The sequence below is a fragment of the Silene latifolia genome, unplaced genomic scaffold (assembly GCF_048544455.1).
Source record: "Silene latifolia isolate original U9 population unplaced genomic scaffold, ASM4854445v1 chrun_scaffold_16, whole genome shotgun sequence".
NCBI classification, from domain to species: domain Eukaryota; kingdom Viridiplantae; phylum Streptophyta; class Magnoliopsida; order Caryophyllales; family Caryophyllaceae; genus Silene; species Silene latifolia.
Genome location: NW_027413123.1, coordinates 8,620,753 through 8,645,653, shown reverse-complemented (window position 1 = coordinate 8,645,653; position 24,901 = coordinate 8,620,753).

Sequence of the window (24,901 nt, the reverse complement as noted above, 5' to 3'; positions counted from 1 at the left end):
GGCAAGCCCATTCCCCACAGAAACATCCCATCATCAAATATCAACCTCTCACCAACATGTACATCCCCGTCTGCATCTTTACCTTCCTCGAACGACGGACGACAACTAACCAATAGATCCAAGCCAAAACAAAGGCGAAAACCAAAGCCAAAGCGAAAGCCAAATCAAAAAACAAAATAGTGAAATTCAAATTCGCTATTTTCACAAATTTCAAACGACGAAATTAAAGCTGTCATTTTCAAATCAAAAACAACATAGTGAAATTTAAATTCACTATTTTCAGAAATTTCAAACGACGGAAATTAAAGCCGTCATTTTCGAATCAAAAACAAAATAGCGAAATTCAAATTCGTTATTTTCCCACAATTCCAAACGACGGAATTAAAAACCGTCCTTTTCAAACAAATAACGAAATAGCGAAATTCAAATTCGTTATTTTCTCTCAATTCCAAACAACGGAATTTAAAACCGTCACTTTTCAAACTTCGGACCAACGAGTCCAACACCAAAATAAAAAGTCCAGGACCCACAAGTCCAAAGACCAAGGCCAATAAGTCTAAAATACCAAGTCCAGGACCAACAAGTTCAAAGCCCAGGACCCATGCGTCCAATTAGTCCAAAGCCCAGGATCCATGAGTCAAAAACGCCAAATACCAGAACCTAAACCAACACTGATTCACCCCTAAGTCCTTCCAGAGACTACTACTACTACTACAGGGAAACCTATCTAGGATCCTGGGGATTTCCCTCGAGATCATAACCAACACTGCTTCACCCCTAAGTCCTTCTAGAGACTGTTATAGGGAGAACTATCTAGGCTTCTGGGGATTCCCCTCAAGCTCGTAATATTACACCTTAACCTTTAAGGTCCAGACATGGGATTCTTATCCCAAATTATTTACCAACCATTTCGTGCTCTAGCCACATCAAGCCGGAGATTCCATTCAGCACCACATTAAAAGCCGTAACCCACCGGCCTAAACACCACAAAATACAAGCTCCAGATTTTTATCTGTCAAACAAACCTCTTATTACCAAGCTTCACATTCCATAACGTCGAAGCCATTTTCACCTTGACTCAGATACGGAGTCTTTAAAAAACATTATTCCCTGGAACGGGACATGCACATTTCATTCTTAGAGACCACTTTTTAGTGTGCTCACGTAACAAGAAACATTTTCACAAGCTATGCCTCTTCGATTCATGATCAAGAGGTATTTCTCTCCAATCAATTTTCAAGTCACCAAACGGAATTCACCGTCGTGGCAAACAAACCTTTTATTACCAAGCTCCACACTCCTTAATGTCAAAGCCATTTTCACCCTGACCCAAATACGGAGCAGGACATACCTAGTCTATCCTTAGGGTCCACTCTTTAGTGTGCTCACATGATAAGGAACATTTTCAAAAATTACACCTCTTCGATTCATGATTAAGGAGGAATTATCTCAAATCAATTTCTCGAGTCACCAAACGGAATTTACCGTCGTGACCCTCACACTTTAAGGTCCTAAAAACTCGCTTAGGCACACACATTCAGAACTACGATCTGGTTTGATTTCACACCACGTGAATATGTAGGCAGTCCTTCAAGGACACAACCATACACCTCAAAATCACTTAAAGGTCCTAACATATCGCTTAGGCACACACACCCTGAACTATGATCTGGTTTGATTTCTCACCACGTGAATACGTAGGCAGTCCTATTACAAGGGCACAACCACACCCCCACACACATTCAATTTTTACACCTTCAATTTGCAACCCGTCCCACACACAGTTCAGAACTACGATCTGGTTTGATTTTGCACACACGCGAATACGTAGGCAGTCCCCAACAGGGACACAACCGCACACCCATTTCAATCTCAACCATCAACATCAATCCTCAAAAGCAGCCCACCATGCTGCAAATATTAATCCTATACCTCTTTACCGGGGGCTTCTTCCTTAAGATATCGCCCATTCCTTGTTTTGTCAAAATCTCACCTTCTCACTCTGGGGGCTTCTCTTTCAAGACGCCACCCATCATTTATCCCCATACATCTTTTGAGTCACAACTATGGTCCAAAATAAGACCGCCTTTAGCCTAGTGCTTGGTTCAGATGATGACAAGGTCTTGGTTCCGCTCTCCGAATCATCCTACCTCGAGAAAGGATATCCAACAAGCAAACGGAGGCAAAGATGTCTGGAGAAGTTAATCAATTCATGTTCCCCAGCCGAGCGAACCTTCAACCTCAGGGATTTGATACGCGTTGTCACCCTTTCTTGGCTAGGAGTTGCACTTACATGTGCAAAGTCTGTCAGAATCACCCTCATGTCGCGTCGAACCTGAGCTTGCATCATGCTCATGATCGTCTGCTTGTCAGTCTGTCAGTATGCGTCTGTGTGAGTCAATGTCGTAACGGTCACGTGTCTCCAATCTATCAAATCACGAATCTATGAGAAACAAATTCCAACTCTTAACAACTTTTAAGCTTCACAACTTTCGAAACCTTCTCCCCTCGCGTGAGATATTACATGCTGGTTACTTATATGCTAACTGCTCACACGCTTATGTGCTTATATGCTTGCATGCTACGTGCTTGTCTATGCGACTACGGATATGTGTGGTCACTAACCATGCAGGTAATATTGAGAAGACAAACTCACTCCAACTGAGTACTGGGTTCTTCCCAACAAACGGCGACCCATCAAGTCCAAGAGCTTTAACCCCGCCGATTACATGGCTTACACTACCTCCCAGCGAGCAGCAACTCATATCTGTAACACCCCCGTACACCAGAACGCCTTACCAAGGACCATCCCAGTGTATGATGGTGTCACTATCTCGGTTTCCCGAGGAGGTAGATCAAATTAGACAATAAAAGAACAACCTTATATTATTAATATGTCTTATACAATACAACTCAATACAAAGTCTTTATAATGAAGATACCACTACAACTCTCATGACACCACATCTCTAAACTGGTAGCGCGATGACTCGATCCCTCTAATCCTAGCAGCCACAATCAACAATACCTGCTAAGCTAACTGCTCCACCATCCCCGAATGGATCACCGCAGACACCACAAAACAACATAGGGTCAGTACTAACTAATCAAATGTAAGACAGGATAACAAAATAAACAGCTGATAATTCTTTATCCCCGTCTCACGACCTCGCACAGAATCCGACTACACCCCAAAGGGTGTAGCCCTACCAGATTACCCATCGCAACAGGTAATCCTCGCCGCCAGTAGGTGGCCGCAGCCCATCCCACCTAGTCCAGCTCTTCAACGAGCGACTAACAATCCCTGTCCATTAATGTGCACATCCCCTTCCGTGGCGGGTTCCACGAAGGGCGAACTAGGGTGTGAAGCCACTCCCGCAAGTGACTCCACCACAACCAATACACACAACACCATACCACAGCATCACAGCTGTCACAACAACACCACCATCTCAACACAATCACATCTCCACCGTCACCACAACACCCATACTCCGATGATCAGCAGATAACCACAATTACAATACAATCACAAATCTTAAATCAATTAACAGTAAACTGAGTAGGGAAACCCTACCTCGTCGCAAAGCATGTAAGACCTCCATACACAGCCACGCACGACTCCAATAAGCATCCTAACCATGATAACTATCTCCTATTACACAACTATACTCAAAGAATCACTCAAAAGAACACAAGGCAGAAACTTACCTAACATTACGCATCGGCGGTGACATAGACGACCACCACTCACGTCATCCTTCCCCAGCGAATCCCAACCTTACCATGGTGGAGGTTTAGGCTAAATACATTAGAGTGAAGATATGGGGTGATAGGAGAGGGAGATAGGCTAGGGTTAAAGAAAAAGAAACTGTCGAGGAAAAATGAGAAATGAAATGAATCTCGCGAACTTGCGTTTATATTAACGTGTCGACAGCAGCCATACTCGGTCGAGTACGGGAGTACTTGGCCGAGTAGGCTCTACCCGGTCGAGTATAGGTGATACTCGACCGAGTAGCCTCAGCTAGGTCGAGCAAACAATCCTATAAAACTCATGTTACAAGCCTGATCCCTCACCCATACATCCCTAAGGTCTGTTAGGTCAACAAGATCGATCAACAGCGTTCTTAAATATCCTGGGTATTACAGTCTTCCCCCCTTAAAAAGAACTTCGTCCCCAAAGTTCAGCCCGCACGCCACTCCCCTCAGGGTTACACACTGTGACACTAACCACCTACACAAAGGTGCACAATCTCCAACCATCCTGACATTACCGTCATACCACATTACTCAAACAACAATCACCCATCATAGCTACTCTTCCAAACAATACTAATCACCAACTTTCACATATACTTACAGAAATTAATGAATTCATATGCACTCTCTTGTTAAAAGCGATACAACGACTAACAACCATACACAATTGCAAAACAATACTCGAAAACAGTACTCAACCACCACATTCCATACGCCTATACCAAGTATCACATAAATTGAATTAAGACACCCGTGCAAAGTATAACCTTCATACTACTTGAGTACAACATGGATACAACTTCAAGGAAACATAAATGAGACTCCGAATGCTAACATGCTTAACATACATGTGATTCCAAATATCATAGGTATAATTAAATATGTATTTCAGGCATAAATAAATACTTATTTCCGCGACATTACTCTTCCCCTCTTAAAGGAACTTCGTCCCCGAAGTTCACCACTAGGCACTTCCCGTGCCCACAGCTAATACACACATGACATTACTCATAAACTCTTGTAGCACAACTTACTTTATGACATTATACGCTTGCAACTTGTACAGACATAATATTTCAGCAACTAAGTAGTACATAAAAATAAGAATTGTGGGGTTAACACAAGATAACAGCTTAATTCGTGACCAGCTGGGGCGATTATAACCGTCACCAAACACATCCACGCATAAGACTGGTAAGAGTTACAGCACTGTATGGTATTGTATTATCTTTCTACATTATTTAAAGACTCGGGTATTCCTCCCCTGGACACCTAAATTCCTGGATACCAACCAATGTTATATAACGAAACATTCATAAATTAGTAGGTTCCCTCAACAATCATGTACCTGCGACATAATCATAATCAATCTTATTGTATAAACTGGCAAAATAAGGACTAACCAACTCCTCATACAATTATTCACATAACTCATGCAATTCACATCGCTATTATTCACATAACTCATTCAATTCACATCGCTATTATACATCAGGGTCCCTGTGTCAGCAATAATCGGCCGAGTATGAAACGCTACTCGGCCGAGTAAGCGTTACTCGGTAGAGTATATTTGTATACTCAACCGAGTAAGCTCTACTCGGTCGAGTAGTACCTATGCTCGGTCGAGTTATGACAGCCAGAGAGCGTTTTGACGACATCACCTAGGGCATTCACAGTCAACCTGCATCAAACTCTTCCCAGCAATATCAAACACAACTAGTCTCTAACATAACGAAATCCAACTCGTCTCCGCACGATAAATAAAATAGTCAACGGCCTTATGGCCGAGTACAGTCATCCAACAGAAGATAATGAATTCCGAAAGCAACATGCAAAACAGAAATACCAAATCCAACACAAACGAAATAAATCCAACATCAAAGGAATCAAACCAAACAACCTAACAACACTAGATCAATAACGAGGACCCTCCTCCATGTAATCATCACCACCTGCGCCGGAGCTACCTGCACCTGAACTCCCCGCTCCTGGAAAGCCTATTGCTGCTGAGTAATCCCCTCCTAGCTGACTGCCAGAGTTGGCTCCCCACGGTCCCGCAAGATAGCCAAACTCAGTCTCCTCCGTAGGTCTCCAGTAACTCGGGTCAACTCCATAGCTGTGGAATACTCCCGTATCCACTCCTGGTCCCCTCCACCAGACAGGCTGTGTAACACCCCCATTTATTCGGGAGCCTTTAGCTAGACATTCCCAAGTAAATAGGACTGTTACCATCTCGGTTTCCCGAGGTAGTGAATAACAAAGTCCAACTCACCAAAGTACTTTAAATTAAAACTTTAGTGAATACATGTTCATTACAACTTAATCAACTAAAACTTAATATAAAAATAAATACAACTCGCAGCGGAAATTAAATAAGTGATATAACTATATATGTGATCTAGACTCCTGCAGGTCCGCAAGCTCACACGCCCAAGCTCCCCATATCCAGCTAACTCAAAACCTGTTATTTAAATCTGCTCCCCATTTAACCGGAAATATTAAATGGTTCACCACAGGATGCCATCAATTAAAGCAGGCATCAATTTTATTTTGACACAGAAGCAAACACGTCAACCAATGGTTGAGTAGGATAATCACACAACATTAAATATACAAACTAACAGATGTAAACACGTGGAATAAATACCACTACCAATTCCATCATAACCACACTATTCGTCCCGGTCCTTGACCGAGGCTCCACCACACCGTCGTCCCGCCATCTCCTGGCCCGGGGATAAACACAAATGTCGTCCCAGTCCGAGACTGAGGATGCCTCATAACTCATTGTCGTCCCAGTCCGAGATTGAGGATACTCATAAAATAATAAGCCAATATAAATATTACCATCCAATAATAAACATCCAACTATAATTCAACAATGATAATTTACGCATCCATTAATCCATTCAATTTCCACAAAAGACGAGTTGAGTAGTTATCCTACCTTTTCAGCAAATCCGCGCACAAACAAGCCAATTAGTAACGATCTTCTACCAAGTCGGATCCTACAATTATTATAACATATATACCAATTAATAACTAAACTAACTAATCATCTAGTTAACACAATTTACTCTTAATCAAATACTTAATAAATAATTAGTTGATTAAATATATTAATCACCCCCTTAGTAACATAAATACCAAATTACTACTGAAGTCACCAAACACATTCATCATAACGTGCTTAATCATGATGCCATATTACGTATTACACTCCCTCTTTCAATTAGTACTACACTTTGTCTCACGTCATACAACCGCTTGCTCACATTACCACGACAACCACACCATACCACACGCACCACCAGCATCACGCCCTTGCATAGGCCCACAACCCTTACACCACCACGCCCCAAAACGACGCTGCACCACGGCAACAACACCACCACGGTTCCCACGCAGCTTTAACACCAACAACATTCGAACCCGACGCAACGTATACAAAAGACATGGTTTTAACCACTATTCACGACCACCACCGCCACTAGCTCCCACCAATAGAACCTCCCTCACGGCCCACAATACCTGCCCTTGCCACAAACAACAACGACACAAACAACAACCAACCCGACAACAACTCACCCGTAACACCCTCCCCTGTACTCCCCTGTTTTGACGCAACCACCGCCACAACCGCCACCTTCAACCTCCATGACACCTCCACCCTGGCCGAACCAAACACCAGTAACAAACCCAAACCAACCCAGGTCCCGTCGGTCAAGAGAAGGGCTTCGAATTCGGGTTTGTTTCCCCTGATTCAATCCCGCAACAACCCATAGACGCCAACATAACCGCCCCAATTAACCGCCCTGGTCAGGTCGATGATGGTCAGAGAAAGGTCAGACGGAGTCCCGGAGGTCCATTGCTAGCCTAGGGTCAAAGTCACGACTTCATGGTTGGTCATATGGTGGTGTATGGTTGTTCTAATAAGTCACGGTATACAAGGTTTCAAAGCAACTTAATTGAATTTAAGACGGTTTGTAATTCTTACCTTAACACGATTATGCAAGACGATTCCTCTTCTTTCTTCTTTTTATGAATTATTTTCAGATTTCTATTTATATATAGTCTAGGTTTAGATGTATAGAATACCAATTAGGAAACTTATTACCTAATTACTTTAATTATTAGAAAATACAATTAATAATATAATTAGTAATATTAGTTTAATTAGTAATTTTAGTATTATTACCTAATTACTTTCCGACTCACTTATTATTCCATTACCTTATCTATTATATATATCATATATTATTCCATCCCTTTCACGATTATAAATTATGAATTTATTATAATTAGTTATTTAAAATGCATAACTTATTAATATAATTAATTATAAATTACAGGTATTACAGTCTTTCCCCCTTAAAATGAACTTCGTCCCGAAGTTCACCCAAAATGTTACACAAGTCTCAAGAAACCATCAACACCTCTGAATACAAATTTCAACTCACTATCGTTGCATCAAAAATAAATTACTTAATCATTATCAAACTATATCACACTTATTAAAATGTATCACAAAATAAACTTAAAACACGAAAATGTATCACAAAATAAACTTAAAACATGAGGTGTCACATTCTACCCTCCTAAAAATAAACTTCGTCCCGAAGTTTCGGAACTACTACTACCTTATTAAAACTACTAACTTAAATATTTATAAATGATAAGACTCCACTCCTCCTAATAAACACTAGTTACTCTTCTCCCCACTCCCTTGTACGATGCTAGTTGTTCCAAATGTCTTCCCACCATTACTCTGATCAACTCCTTTGCCTTGCCTATTATTGTAGCTCTGATAGTAGCTATTATTAAAATTCACCTGATTGCTCCGACCCCCAAATCTCTTGATTACTCCCATAACCTGACATAGGAGTATTGTAACCTCCATCACTATTCCCATTGCCATATCTTCCCCTTCCTAGGTCCTCCTATCATCACTCCCACCTCCTCTACTATCATAGGTTGAGAACTGATAAAACATTTATGTTGAACTTTGGTAAAACTCGTGTTTTTCAGAAATCAAAGTCAAGCTGTAACTTTCAAAAACCACCATTAAACAACCGTTACATTTTACATTGAGTTTTTATACTTTCCAAAAAATATAAAGAGTTTTTAAAGCATGAGAAAAAGAATCAAGTCCAAATCTCGAATAATCAATTTATAAAGATTTTTACAATTCAGTGGGTCGAAACAAAACCGATCAGCAAAAAGTTAAAACTTTTAGGTCAACTTGTAAAAATCACTATTAATTGTCAACAATTTACCTTACAACGTGGCTTATCAATTTCAAAACATATTTGAGTCCTTTAAATAGTGGAGTTGGAATTAGTTAAAAATATTAAGTACAAATTAAATGAGAAATTTTACAAAATCGTTTGTCGAAAACTTCACTGTACAGGAACTTTCTGGCCACTGTCCACTAAATTATTTATTTCTCCCAACCCATAAAACTTTTAAATATGAGACCAACGGCATTGGTAAGCTAACTCACTAGGTTATCACTCATAAAAATATCAACCTTGTATGATAAACGGAGGTGAAATGGAAACTAAATCAAATATGGGTAAAATTTGACGAAATAAAGTTCAGCTCTAGGTTTCTTTTTACTAGGTCACAAACCCTTATTAACACCCTCCTACTTCTATATCAACACAACTTGGTCAATAAAATTTCACACACGACTAGTATATACTCTAAAGCATTCATATCACAAGCTTAATCATTTCATAATATATTTTAAATAACATGGCTTTGGGATTCACACAACCGCATATCACTAGACATGATACTACTATCACACAACATCCAACCACAATCAATACCAATTCGACAATTACTTTCATGCTCATGAAGTCATGATCAAAAAAATTCAACATTACATCATTATTTATCCAAAAAAACAATACACCTTCAAGTCAACCATGAATCCTAAGAGATACTCAATATTTATTTTAGTTTTCCCCGCTCTTAGTTATCTCTCGAGGTAATTGGTTCAAAACTGGAAGGGCCGGGGTTCGGAGTGAGGGTACCTTCTCATCCTAAGCCTAAAGGGGCACCTAACAGTTTTTACCCGGGTTCATTTTCTTAGACACATCCTATATTCATTATTAGGTTCATTGGTTAGGTCTGAGGATCGTTTTGCTCTGATACCACTTTGTAACACCCCCATTTATTCTGTAGCCTTTAGCTAGACATTCCCAAGTAAATAGGACTGTTACCATCTCGGTTTCCCGAGGTAGTGAATAACAAAGTCCAATTCACCAAAGTACTTTAAATTAAAACTTTAGTGAATACATGTTCATTACAACTTAATCAACTAAAACTTAATATAAAAATAAATACAACTCGCAGCGGAAATTAAATAAGTGATATAACTATATATGTGATCTAGACTCCTGCAGGTCCGCAAGCTCACACGCCCAAGCTCCCCATATCCAGCTAACTCAAAACCTGTTATTTAAATCTGCTCCCCATTTAACCGGAAATATTAAATGGTTCACCACAGGATGCCATCAATTAAAGCAGGCATCAATTTTATTTTGACACAGAAGCAAACACGTCAACCAATGGTTGAGTAGGATAATCACACAACATTAAATATACAAACTAACAGATGTAAACACGTGGAATAAATACCACTACACATTCCATCATAACAACACTAGTCGTCCCGATCCTTGACCGAGGTTCCACCACACCGTCGTCCCGCCAACTCCTGGCCCGGGGATAAACACAAATGTCGTCCCAGTCCGAGACTGAGGATGCCTCATAACTTATTGTCGTCCCAGTCCGAGACTGAGGATACTCATAAAATAATAAGCCAATATAAATATTACCATCCAATAATAAACATCCAACTATAATTCAACAATGATAATTTACGCATCCATTAATCCATTCAATTTCCACAAAAGACGAGTTGAGTAGTTATCCTACCTTTTCAGCAAATCCGCGCACAAACAAGCCAATTAGTAACGATCTTCTACCAAGTCGGATCCTACAATTATTATAACATATATACCAATTAATAACTAAACTAACTAATCATCTAGTTAACACAATTTACTCTCAATCAAATACTTAATAAATAATTAGTTGATTAAATATATTAATCACCCCCTTAGTAACATAAATACCAAATTACTACAGAAGTCACCAAACACATTCATCATAACGTGCTTAATCATGATGCCATATTACGTATTACACTCCCTCTTTCAATTATGTACTACACTTTGTCTCACGTCATACAACCGCTTGCTCAACTTACCACGACAACCACACCACACCACACGCACCACCAGCACCACGCCCTTGCATAGGCTCACAACCCTTACACCACCACGCCCCATAACGACGCTACACCACGGCCACAACACCACCACGGTTCCCACGCAGCTTTAACACCAACAACATTCGAACCCGACTCAACGTATACAAAAGACACGGTTTTAACCACTATTAACGACCACCACCGCCACTAGCTGCCACCACCATACCCCAGAACCACCAATAGAACCTCCCTCACGGCCTACAATACCTGCCCTCACCACAAACAACGACACTAACAACAACCAACCCGACAACAACTCACCCGTAACACCCTCCCCTGTACTCCCCTGTTTTGACGCAACCACCGCCACAACCACCACCTTCAACCTCCATGACACCTCGACCCTGGCCGAACCAAACACCAGTAACCAACCCAAACCAACCCAGGTCCCGTCGGTCAAGAGAAGGGCTTCGAATTCGGGTTTGTTTCCCCTGATTCAATCCTGGAACAACCCAGAGTCGCCAACATAACCGCCCCGATTAACCGCCCTGGTCAGGTCGACGATGGTCATAGAAAGGTCAGACGGAGTCCCGGAGGTCCATTGCTAGCCTAGGGTCAAAGTCACGACTTCATGGTTGGTCATATGGTGGTGTATGGTTGTTCTAATAAGTCATGGTATACAAGGTTTCAAAGCAACTTAATTGAATTTAAGACGGTTTGTAATTCTTACCTTAACACGATTATGCAAGACGATTCCTCTTCTTTCTTCTTTTTATGAATTATTTTCAGATTTCTATGTATATATATAGTCTAGGTTTAGATGTATAGAATACCAATTAGGAAACTTATTACCTAATTACTTTAATTATTAGAAAATACAATTAATAATATAATTAGTAATATTAGTTTAATTAGTAATTTTAGTATTATTACCTAATTACTTTCCGACTCACTTATTATTCCATTACCTTATCTATTATATATATCATATATTATTCCATCCCTTTCACGATTATAAATTATGAATTTATTATAATTAGTTATTTAAAATGCATAACTTATTAATATAATTAATTATAAATTACAGGTATTACAGGCTGTGCTAGCTGTGTCCCTAGGCCCTGGTTAAGGGTTATCTCATGCAGGTTGCGGAGCACCAAAGTAGAGGAGATCCGCTCAGCTAGGTCATGCGGCTGCATCCTGGGATCATGCACTGTGGGGTAGGGCGAATACTGGTAAGGGTGGTAAGGATAAGAGTCAGGGGCAGAGTAAGAGGGCTCGGTACAACCGGTCCGCCTAGACTGTCTCACTCACTCCACGCGCTCCCGAGGTGGGGGAGGTGCCTCCGCTTCCCTCGAGCACGGTGACGAGGCTCGGGTAGGTCCAAGAGAATCCGTGGGTCAATCGGTGGGAGGATCTGGGCTCGGGTCTCGGAATGGCACAAGTCTCCCACTCAGCCAAATGATCAACAACAGGGAGATGGGCTGGGTCCGGAAGTACCATCCACATAGTTCCCCTCACCCTCAAGGCATAAGACCCATCATCCATCTTCCTCAACCATCTGTTCTGACGCCAGTACTGAGCGTCCATGGTAGGCACATTCTCTACATACTCACTCCCCTCAGGCGGTAGGGCCTCAAAATCTGTCAGGCGCTGAGCTAGGCGGGTCACTATAGCCCCGCAAGCTATGTGTCGGGTATCGGACTGTGCCATGCGCTCAAGACTAGAGCACACAACACCAAGAGCACTGTAGTAGAACGGTTTCTGATTGTGTAGGTTAAGGTAGGACATAAGGAGCATGACTTCGTGAGAATTGAGCTTGCTCACGTCATCTCTCGAGTACAACAAACAGGTCAACATCCTCAGGAACATACGAAGGGAAACGTGCTGCACATCATTAATCAGCATGGCACTAGCACTAGGGGCAGGTCTGCCAGTCAAATATGGAAGGTAAAGAGGTGCACCACTATTCTTGGCCACATCACTAAGGTACCCCTCCCCCTCGGCCTCAAGACCCAAGTGATCCGCAAACTCATCTAGGGTAAGCTCATGATCTTCATTCATGAGACGAAAAGAAACAGTCTTTCCCTTCTTATCATAGACAAAAGAGCTAAAAAACTCCAAGGTCAAGTGGGGGTAGGATTTCTTTCTCAAATGATACAACCCCTCCATACCCAAAATCTGAAAAATATGAAATATGTCCTCTTTGATCCCTAAAGTCTCAAGGATACCAGGATTAACACAACGGGTGGGGCGAAAAGGACGACGCATAAGAGCCACAAAAGCCTTACGATGATTGAAATCAGAGAATATTACCGATGGATGTGCCTCCACCGGCGGAACTACGGGTCCACTGCTTGACTGACCTGTCTCAAGCTGGACATTAGCACGAGTTCTTTTGTTGGGTAAGCCTCTGGTTTTCACCATACTGCAAGAAAACAATCTTTAACAGGGGATTGACACAAAAATTCTCAGTGTAAAAGACGGACTGTTTTCAATTTTATAACGATTTTTGAACGATCTTTTTAAGACAAATTATCAGAAAATCACCAATTACCTTACAACTTATATGGTTGTAAGCTTTAAATTGTTTCAAATTAAGGAATAAGCATCAACAACCAAGAGAGTTTCGTTTTTTGTAACCCTAGAATTCAGAAATTGAATTTTAAACCATGAAATTAATCAATCAAGGCATACACAAGATCTATATACAGTTGAATCCAAGAATCAATAAGTTAAAGACTAAATTTCAATTGTTTTACCAAAAAAAATTCGAGATATAGCATGATATGATACCATAACTTTGAAAACAAATGAGAAAATTGAGTTTAAATTTTACCATAAACTGATTTGAGGCAAGCAAGAACTATTAGAACACCAAAGTTTTACCCAAAAGCTTGCGGAAGGAAGGATATGGAGTTTTTAGAGAGAAGGAATGGGAAGATGGGAGGCGGAAATAAGAAGGAATGGAACGACAATAGGGTTTTTGTATAACCCGTATAAGTCCTGCTACAGTAATACTCGGTCGAGTATTGGGAATACTCGGCCGAGTGTCGACTACTCGGTCGAGTGCTTAGGAATACTCGGCCGAGTGTAGGCTACTCGGTCGAGTACCCTTCTTACTCGGTCGAATTTTGAAGAACAGAAGCGATTATTATTTTCACCAAACGGATACTCGGTTGCGTAGCATGATACTCGGCCGAGTATGGTCTACTCGGTCGAGTACAGTCATCTACTCGGTCGAGTTCCCAAAAGTGAAGAGGAAATCATAAACTTTCACTATCCCTGCAAAATAAATGATATCGTTCGGAGTTCCGTGCAACCGGCTCGTCACTATTAAAGCTTAGTTCTACCACTTAACACATATAAACACTTATTTTGTACGTCTACTACCAATACTATCATCATTACTACCTTCATTCTTCACTATGCCGTGAAACTGTTACACCCTATACTTATAGCATACACAGCATTAATTACGGTACCTGCAAGGTTTAGCTCTTATCTCACATCATCTCTAATTCTGCTAAACACCAAACATACACCTTAATCATATTTACAAAGCAGCAATTCAACACACAACACATTCATCGTGAAACAAATTGGTTAACTTATCACTGGTCGCACATCGCAACAATTGCATCACTCACTCCAACTTTTCCACACATACAACATAACACATATCACCCTAATCATAGATACACACAACAATCATCACTAAGCAATCAACGACTCTCACTAGCTACCCTTTTTCCCGTGTCTGGCTTAAGTCCGATGGGGCCATGATTTTGAAATGAGGGCGCCTACTAACCCAAAATCTAGCATCGGTTGGGGCTCCCAACGTACATACACCAGGTTCATTTTAATTGACACCCTATATTCATTGGTTCAGGTTCCAAAATCGTCGGCTCTGATACCACTTTGTAACACCCCCGCACACCATAACGCCTTACCAAGGACCATCCCAGTGTATGATGGTGACACCATCTCGGTTTCCCGAGGAGGTAGATCAAATTAGACAATAAAAGAACAACCTTATATTATTAATATGTCTTATACAATACAACTCAATACAAAGTCTTTATAATGAAGATACCACTACAACTCTCATGACACCACATCTCTAAACTGGTAGCGCAATGACTCGATCCCTCCAATCCTAGCAGCCACAATCAACAATACCTGCTAAGCTAACTGCTCACCATCCCCGAATGGATCACCGCAGACACCACAAAACAACACGGGGTCAGTACTGACTAATCAAATGTAAGACAGGATAACAAAATAAACAGCTGATCATTCTCTATCCCCGTCTCACGACCTTTCACAGAATCCGACTACACCCCAAAGGGTATAGCCCTGCCAGATTACCCATCGCAACAGGTAATCCTCGCCGCCAGTGGGTGACCGCAGCCCATCCCACCTAGTCCAACTCTTCAATGAGCGACTAACAATCCCTGTCCCTTAATGTGCACATCCCCTTCCGTGGCGGGTTCCACGAAGGGCGAACTAGGGTGTGAAGCCACTCCCGCAAGTGACTCCACCGCAACCAATACACACAACACCATACCATAGCATCACAGCTGTCATAACAACACCACCGTCTCAACACAATCACATCTCCACCGTCACACAACACCCATACTCCGATGATCAGCAGATAACCACAATTACAATACAATCACAAATCTTAAATCAATTAACAGTAAACTGAGTACGGAAACCCTACCTCATCGCAAAGCATGTAAGACCTCCATACACAGCCACCCACGACTCCAATAAGCATCCTAACCATGATAACCATCTCCTATTACACAACTATACTCAAAGAATCACTCAAAAGAACACAAAGCAGAAACTTACCTAACATTACGCATCGGCGGTGACATAGACGACCACCACTCACGTCATCCTTCCCCTACGAATCCCGACCTTCCCATGGTGGAGGTTTAGGCTAAATACATTAGAGTGAAGATATGGGGTGATAGGAGAGGGAGATAGGCTAGGGTTAAAGAAAATGAAATTGTCGAGGAAAAATGAGAAATGAAATGAATCTCGCGAACTTGCGTTTATATTAACGTGTCGACATCAGCCATACTCGGTCGAGTACTGGAGTACTCGGCCGAGTAGGCTCTACTCGGTCGAGTATAGGTGATACACGACCGAGTAGCCTCAGCTAGGTCAAGCAAACAATCCTATAAAACTCATGTTACAAGCCTGATCCCTCACCCATACATACCTAAGGTCTGTTAGGTCAACAAGATCGATCAACAGGGTTCTTAAATATCCTGGGTATTACAATATCCCCGGCGAGTCCTGAGAAGTTTCTAACTCCCCAACGAGTGACGATTTTTAAATGGATGTCACACATGTTATTTTCCTCGTTCGATAATTCGATCATAGATGGTTGGCGAGCCTTACAACGTATATGGCTGGAGAGCCTTTGCCCGCAAACAAGATACAACTCAAGGGCGTATCCCGAAGATGCCTCGGGTATGACTCCTTTTCACAAGCTGGCGAGCCTTTATCCGCAAACAAGGTACAACTCAAGGACGTATCCCGAAGATGCCTTGGGTACGACTTGTTATCACAGATGGCGAGCCTTTGCACGCACACAAGATACAACTTAAGGACATATCCTGAAGATGTCTCAGGCATGACTCCTTCCTATGGCTGGCGAGCCTCAAAACGCACCACCTTCAACCCCGGCTGGCGAGCCGTTGCGCGCAAACAATTGAAGGGCATATCCCGAAGATGTCTTAGGTATGACTCCTTCCTATGGCTGGCAAGCCTCAAAACGCACCACCTTCAACACCGGCTGGCGAGCCTTTGCACGCAAATGATTCAAGGACGTATCCCGAAGATGCCTCAGGTATGATTCCTTCTTATGGCTGGCGAGCCTTTTTGCGTAGTCTAATGGACTTTAAACGACCCGAATCTAAAGTCGACAGACTATAAACTGTTCCCAACGATAGGTCCTTGGCTCGAACCCTCGAGTCACCTGGGCGTCGCCCTTCCCGACGGCAGGTCCTTGGCTCAAACCCTTTTAAGTCGCCTCGATGTTGCAATGGTCTTCAGGTTGTAATCTTCGATTGGCCTGGAGATAATACTTTGACTTTCGCCCTGTCCAAGCCTCAGTCAAAGTGGGGGCTCTGTAGATACCCAGTATCCGCACCTTCCAAAAACCACCCGATGATGATCAGACTATAACGTATTTTTGATATGCGTGCGTGGATTGGCTATACATGAGACGGTTTAATGCACTACTCGGATATGAAAAATGATTTCAAAAGTTTTCTAACTTCATTTGCATTAAAATAACACTATTTAGAGTTAAAACCGTCTTCGGATCCAAAACCGACTCAGAAACCCACAACTCGAGTCAACCTGAGTCAACCCGAGTCAAACAGAATCTCGAATGTCGAAAATAATGCCATGAATGTTTTTATCATGCCATTTGCATTAAAATGACCCTAATTAGAGTCAAAACTGACATCGGACAAAAAACCGACTCGAAATTAAAATCCCGACTCACATGGGTCAAACCCGAATCAAGCACACAAAACACGTACCTCAAGTAACACCAAAATCATCTTATTAGATGCCCATATTGTTACACGACATCTTATATGAATGCCACATATCAACAATGGATGGAGAATTGGCCACGTCCAAATTGAAATGGACAATACACCCATTTCCATCACGAGGTGGCTCGCGCCTCTTTAGGCCATCTGCTTAGCCTCTAAGCAAAATCAACCGACCTACCACCCCACATTTCCCTATAAATACCCTCCATCACACACCATAATATTCACGCGAGCGTCCGCCCCCTACCTCTCTCTTAAACTTCTAGACTCGACTTCCTAAGTCATAAAATCGACACGTGTTTACGACCTACCGATCGTAAACACAAGCCTTACACATTTTGTTTGGTACCGTCGCCGTGCATTCGACCGACCCATTTAACCATCTAAATTCATCAATCAACATGTTTTAATTAACATATTTTCAAAACAAAATCCTTTTAAAGGCACATTTTTTTAAACTTCTTTGATCGCAATTAGTCGCAACGAGAAAACCGTCTCTAAAATCGTCTATTTCGCAAACATCAATACACATAGGTTTGAGGGTGTAAATATCTAATTTATTTCATGTCTTTACTGTTTTTATAAGTTTATGAGCATGAACAATGCATAACACGATTCAAATATAGGTTAGACGAGCCAAAACCGAGTTTTGGCCTGAGACAGAAGCTCCTTGCTATGCAGGGAACATCGCGCCTCTTGGGGGTGTCCAAGTTAGACTCAAATGTGTTTGAGTTCGTCTTTCCTCCAACACTTTCTTTTATTTTTGCTTCTTTCCTTTTACGGTTTTTACCATTTTAATTCATTTTTATGAGAAACTTTTTAACCATAAATCATAATCACCATTGGTTCCTAATACCATGCCGGTTTAATCCGTGACTCGGTGATATTATTTGGTTAATTACAAATTAAAGGGTATTATAAACACCTTTTATTTTATTTACCACTTTTCTCATTTGTTTACATTTGTAAATATATTAGTCGTAATTCATAATCATCCTTGGTTCCTTATACCATGTCGGTTTAATCCGAGTAAGATGAAAAACTTGACTAATTACAATGAAATAAACTTAACATATTAGTTCATATCAAACATTTTACATTTTTATTTGTGAACTATGATTTTCAAGCTTGCAAATTCGACAACGAATATTACTAAGATAATAGTAATTATTCCGAGTCATGCAAATCATTTAATCACAAAACGGTTTTAGATAACCTTTTTAACAACCTTTTAAAATGGTTTTAAACAACCTTTTTTACAACTAGGAGACGCCTCTTGGTTCGGCTCATGGCTCGCGCCCCAAGGCCTTCTGTTTTCATATTTTAAAACCAGAGCAGAGCCCCTTCCCTCGCCAATAGGCTCGCGTCCCAATGGTGCTGCCTGGCACTGTTCTGTTTCGTATTGGTACGTGTCTAGGACGATCCCGATTACAGTTAACCCGAATATATGATGGATCAGATTGACAAGCTTACGTTTTTACACTTTGTCATTTGACACCCTTTTTCAATAAGTGGATCGTGCTAAGCATCATAACCTGAACTTGGTAAATGGATGTTTAATTTCCGTTTTCACATCCAAATCCATCCAAATCCAACTTTGACACCAATTTCTTGGTAAATGCATAAACAACCGACGTAGGAAATATTCACATGTTAGGTTAAAATTGTTGGGAAGTGTGTCCTAGACAATAGTGCGATCACATGATTTAAATATCATTATTAAATCTCATACTAAGAATACGTGAGGGATGATTCTTTATACAGTCGACTGACCGTCATTAATCGGTAATGATTGGCTAACTAGAGTTTGACATTACTGTCGTGTGACGGTGGTGGTCAGTTGATCCCTTTAGGTCACACCTATAGGATGAGGCCCAAATAGATATTTAATTAATTGTATGCGATACAGATTAATTAATTCCTTAATTATGGGAGTGAAATTTTGCGTCTTATTATAATGTGATTAAATAAGATTAAATTTAGTAATTAAGTGTTAAATTACTAAATTAGTTGAGGTATTGTATAAGTTTTGAGGTAGAGGTAATTAGTTATTTAAAGTTACAAGAAGTTGTAATTTTAACTAACTAGTAATTATGGGACCCATTATATGTTGATATAATGGTGGTATACTACTCAAAAAGTGGAGTGTATATTATATTATTAATTATAATATTTAAGTGTTAAATGATCACATTAATAATTATTTATGTAAGATAATTAAACATATGACTTATAAGCATTTGTGGGACAAATGACAAAAGACAAAAATGGACCGAAAAGGGTCCAATATTTTGGCCAAAATGGAAGAGCAAAAGATGCTCTTTTGTTTTTGTTGATTTATGATTAAAGCATGAAAGTGACCTTACATACTAGCTTTAATCATGCCTACATCTTACACACTCTACCTACACTTTACAAAAGAGTAAAAACAAAAGAAAAATATTCCCCACATACACATGAGGCCACCGGTTTTTGTCCATAAAAGATGAGCATTTGTTGTTCATTTTTTTGATGTTGTTGTTGGCTTGTTTTTCTCTCTACATTTCCCTCACATGCAATTGGAAAAATCTCTCATAAATACTAATACACATCAAACTATTACTAGAGGTAGTAATAATAGAAATATTAGTAATATTAAGGGAATATTTCTACTACATATCTAGTTAATATTAGTAGGAATTTTGGGGATTAATCTTGGGTGCAATTTATTGGAGTGGCTTCTATACTTGGAGTCTTAGGAGGATCATCCATCACATTTAGCTCAAGAACAAGTGAAGGAAGGTGACCTTACTTGTGCCCATATATTTTGAACCATATAACAATGTAAGGAACATTGTTCTTCTTATAAATCTTTCATTTTGTTATGCATGCACTAGATCTAAAGAACAAATAATTAACAAGTTAATTAGTTCACTTTTAGAGGAGTCTAATAATAGGTATATGAACCTAACAAGTGGTATCAGAGCATAAGGATGTTGCATGCATAATCGGTTATTGTTTTTCCGAGTTAAAATGTTAACATATAAAACTAAAAATTTGTGATTTATTAGTATAAGCCACGAAATCAACATGCATGTTATATATTCTGGTCCTAAAATTGTTTTAGGTCATTTTTATGATTTATGGAAATTTATTGCTCATTTTAATGATTTTTGGTCATTTTATTACATTTTTATGACTAAAATGGGAATTAAAATGCTAAAAATAGTTAAACTAAGTTTTTGACCTTGGAAATTTTATATGACCTCACATGCATATGTTACAAGTTGTGTGTAAAAAGTCGAGTTAATTTGATTAATATTGCATGATTTATGATTTTTATGAGATAAAAATGGATTAAAAGAGGTAAAATGGTTAAAAATAGTTAAATTTCGAATTAAGCCATGATATTTTTATATGATGTCACATGCAAGATTTACAGAGTGTATATAAATTTCTAGATTAAAAGATTTTTGTTAGCATGATTTATGGATTTTTAGAGTAAAAATGTCATAAATAGTGACTATTTTAGCAAAATTAGCTAAAACGTATTGCATGGCTTGAGAAAATTTATTTTAAGTTGCACAAATATCCCACTAATCGGATATAAGGTTGTAAAAATTATTGGATTAATTTTCGGATACTTTATGTATTTTATGAGATAAAACCGATAAATTAAACAAAATTAATTCGAAAATTTTAACCATGTTTTTTTGGACATTATGAGTGTCAAGGAATTATTCCAGACTGTTCAAAAATTTAAAATTGAAATTTTGAAATTTTTATAATTTAATTTGAATTTATTTCATATAAATAATGATTTTAAGGTAAAAAATGAGCATAAATTTAAATCAAGTTGAATTATTGTCAAAAATTTAGTGATGATTAATTTTTGAGTCCTAAAAAGTGTTAGGATAATTAACTTGAGCTTAGATGTGATTTAAGTGTTAATTAGTGATTTCAAAAAGGTTATTATCACGCATTTCCATAAAACCGGGTTATATGTACGACATAAGTAAAATAGGGCGATTTGGCATATGATTTGGCATGATAGGTACATATTATAATGCTGCATATTTCAATTGTTGAATGTCTTTTATTTATATAATTTTGAATTATGTAATTTTATCTTAGTATGACCTTAGTTTAATCAATATTACCCGTAATGAATGGGAATATTGATTTGGTTGTAATTAATGTGATCTCGAATCACTTTTATTTTTATTAGTTTTTTTCATTTTACAAATGTATAATAGTAATAACTTTGTATTTTTATTATTATTTGTAATTATGGAGCATCTTCAAGACGGTGCCATTCGGAAAGGTGATCCGACGAAGACGGTGTCTTGGGAGGCGTGCCACTTGAAGATTCAAGGGACCAAAGGAGTTGGTTTCCGAATATGTAATAGATTATTTGATTTTCTATTTTAGGAAGGCTATACTAGGAATTTTATTTATTGCTTTGCATTTCTTTTAATATGTTGCATGCATCGCCAAATCACCATAACAACACATGCATATCATATCGAGTCATCGACCGTGTCAATTATAATTATCATAGTTCACCGCTTTAGTTCACTTAAAACGTGATAGATAATAAATTGACAAGACCTCTCACATATAATAATTGAGATATAGCCTTACCAAATAGTAGAACCCATGAAGTACTAATTTCATAAGGGAGTTAATCCGGCTTCACCGTAATACAAACCTTATTACGTTGGCGAAGTGGGGTAGTAAATTGTTATTACATCGAAATTTGGATTGAGCTCAACGGAAGTATTGTTGACCGTAGTCGCATGTGTTCCGGACTAAAGATGAAAATTAGAGTAATTTTTATCGACCGACAGTTCTAAAAGTAGAATCGATTAAAGAGTTAATCCACCGAGTTATATTAATAAGGCATGAATCGGCTCACCGTGCCCGAGTTGATATGAATTTGGATCTCGGAATCATTTATGTAGTTGGGTGGAGGTCACTATATAAATGCAATGCTTGTAGTTAAATTTACGAGTATTATTAAAACGATAGATGTTAATTAATTCCTTCATTTCCTATTTTGTAGTCAAAATTTATTTTATCAACCGCAATGACAACTCCAATCACGTCCGCATCCACTAGTTCCACCACGCTTACCAATGTGTCTTGGCTCCGATCCTTCATGGATCGATGTAAGTTAGAAAAGAATGGGTTTAATTTCGCCGATTAGGACGCGCAACTTCGCTTGGCCGCGCAAGGTGACGACAAGCTTCGTTACCTTACCGAGGCATCTCCCACCGAACCTAATGCTAGGTCCACCTCCGCCGCTAGGCAAACCTACGAGGTTTACCAAAAGGAGTCGGCTGTGATCAAAAATGTGTTGATCTTGGCTATGGAGGCCGAACTCCAACGAAGTGCTATAAAGATTAGCACCGCTCATGAGATCTACATGAAGCTTGTGAACATGTTTTCACGAGCTCCTAGGGTCATTCAATATTAGGCGGCTTCCGCATTCTTTGATCTTAACATCAAAGAGGGTCAAAAGGTGGGCCCTCATGTGCTCAAGTTGATGGAGCATGTTGAGACCTTGAAAATGGATAAGGTGGAAATTCCCAATGAACTCGTAATTGATCGAATTCTTCATTCCCTCAACAAAATCAAAGCATATGTTCAATTCCGGGTGAATTTTAATATGCAAGATAAGAAAGGTTCTCTTGATGAGTTGCACAAAATGCTTGTGCAAGCCGAAAGGGACATGGGGCTAAGTGTTAGCACCACCAAAGATGTGCTCAATGTCAATCATAAGAGCAAAGGAACTTTCAAGAAGAGCGGGAAAAAGGGAAAGAAGCGAACTCCCAACAGGAACATAGCTAAGACTTATGAAGCAAGCTCCTCCAAGCCCAAGTACAGTGCCCCGTCCGGGGAAAAGTGCCACTATTGTTGTGGTGTTGGACATTGGAAAAGAAATTATTCCAAATACCTTGGCGACATCAAAGCTGGAAAGGTTATTCCAGTAGGTATATGACTATCCCTATCTTTTATGTTTCAATCTCAATTAGTATGTGATACAAGTTGTGATGATTACCCTTTTTATTGTAAATAGGGCCCCCTCCTACCAAGGACAAAGGCAAGGAGAAGCAAGCCTAGAGGATCATGAGGGAAGCTAGAGTAGCCGACCGTGGCGATGGATCATTGGAAGCCCGTCTTAAATTTTCTTTGTCTTTAATTTTATGATGTATTTCATGTTTTTAGAACTATTTTGATTTCCTTGTGTGACTTGGAGATTGGTTTGTATCCTTTAAACACGGGTTGTATTTTGGATATTGGTGATTTGGCTTTCAACCCAAATCACTTGTTTTATTATGTTATTATTTGTTCTAAAATCATCATCATAAATTACTTGCGTAGAGAAACAATTGATAAACAACTTAAATTGATTAAATAGACAATTATGATGATGGGATCATTATATGTCCATAAGCTATGAATTTGATTCTCCTTATGTCATTATTACTAAAAGTAACAAGTTACTTATGTAAAATCAATTATAAAGTTGTAATGAGTTTTTGAACTCATCAAGTAAGGAATTTTCGATACCATTCAGACACATTATTTTTAAATGGATGGTCCACCAGGATATACCTAGAATTGAGAGTGTATTAAACAGATGACATGGATAAGACTCGCATATTATCAAGCTGCCATGTTAGGATGGCCTTTTGAATGCTAATACATAGTCTACAAAAAATCCTAATACTCCGTTAAATATATATGTTTGTGACTCACAAAGCTATCTCTCGAGAATATAGATGTATTTCTGAGAGATAGAGTGGGAGTAGATTGAATCGTCACAAACATCTGTTATAGTTGAAATGTTACTTTGTGAAAGTAAAAGAATTATAGAGTGGGAGTTGGTATTGAACTATTGTCTATGAAGATAGAATGGAATCATAGTTCAGTGGGAGTTTATCGCACATGTCTTATTGTTTAAAAATACTACTTTGTGAAAGTGATAGTATTATGACCATGTTACACACGAGCCATAGTATTACAATCCGAAAATTGTTACTCGAAAGTAGATTTACTTAAAGGAAAGGGTCTCCTTAAAGTGAATAGAGCTTTAGAGTACTTAAAAGCATAGATTGATATAAAGATGTTGATCAAAATTAATTATGTTAGGAATTGCTGCATTTCATTTTAATGAAGAATGGCAAATGAGATTAAAATTCGCTTTTTCTAAAATGGGAATTTAGAGAAGGAAGTGTTTGAAACACGAAATCTTAGATGAAGATCTAAAAATCCTAATATA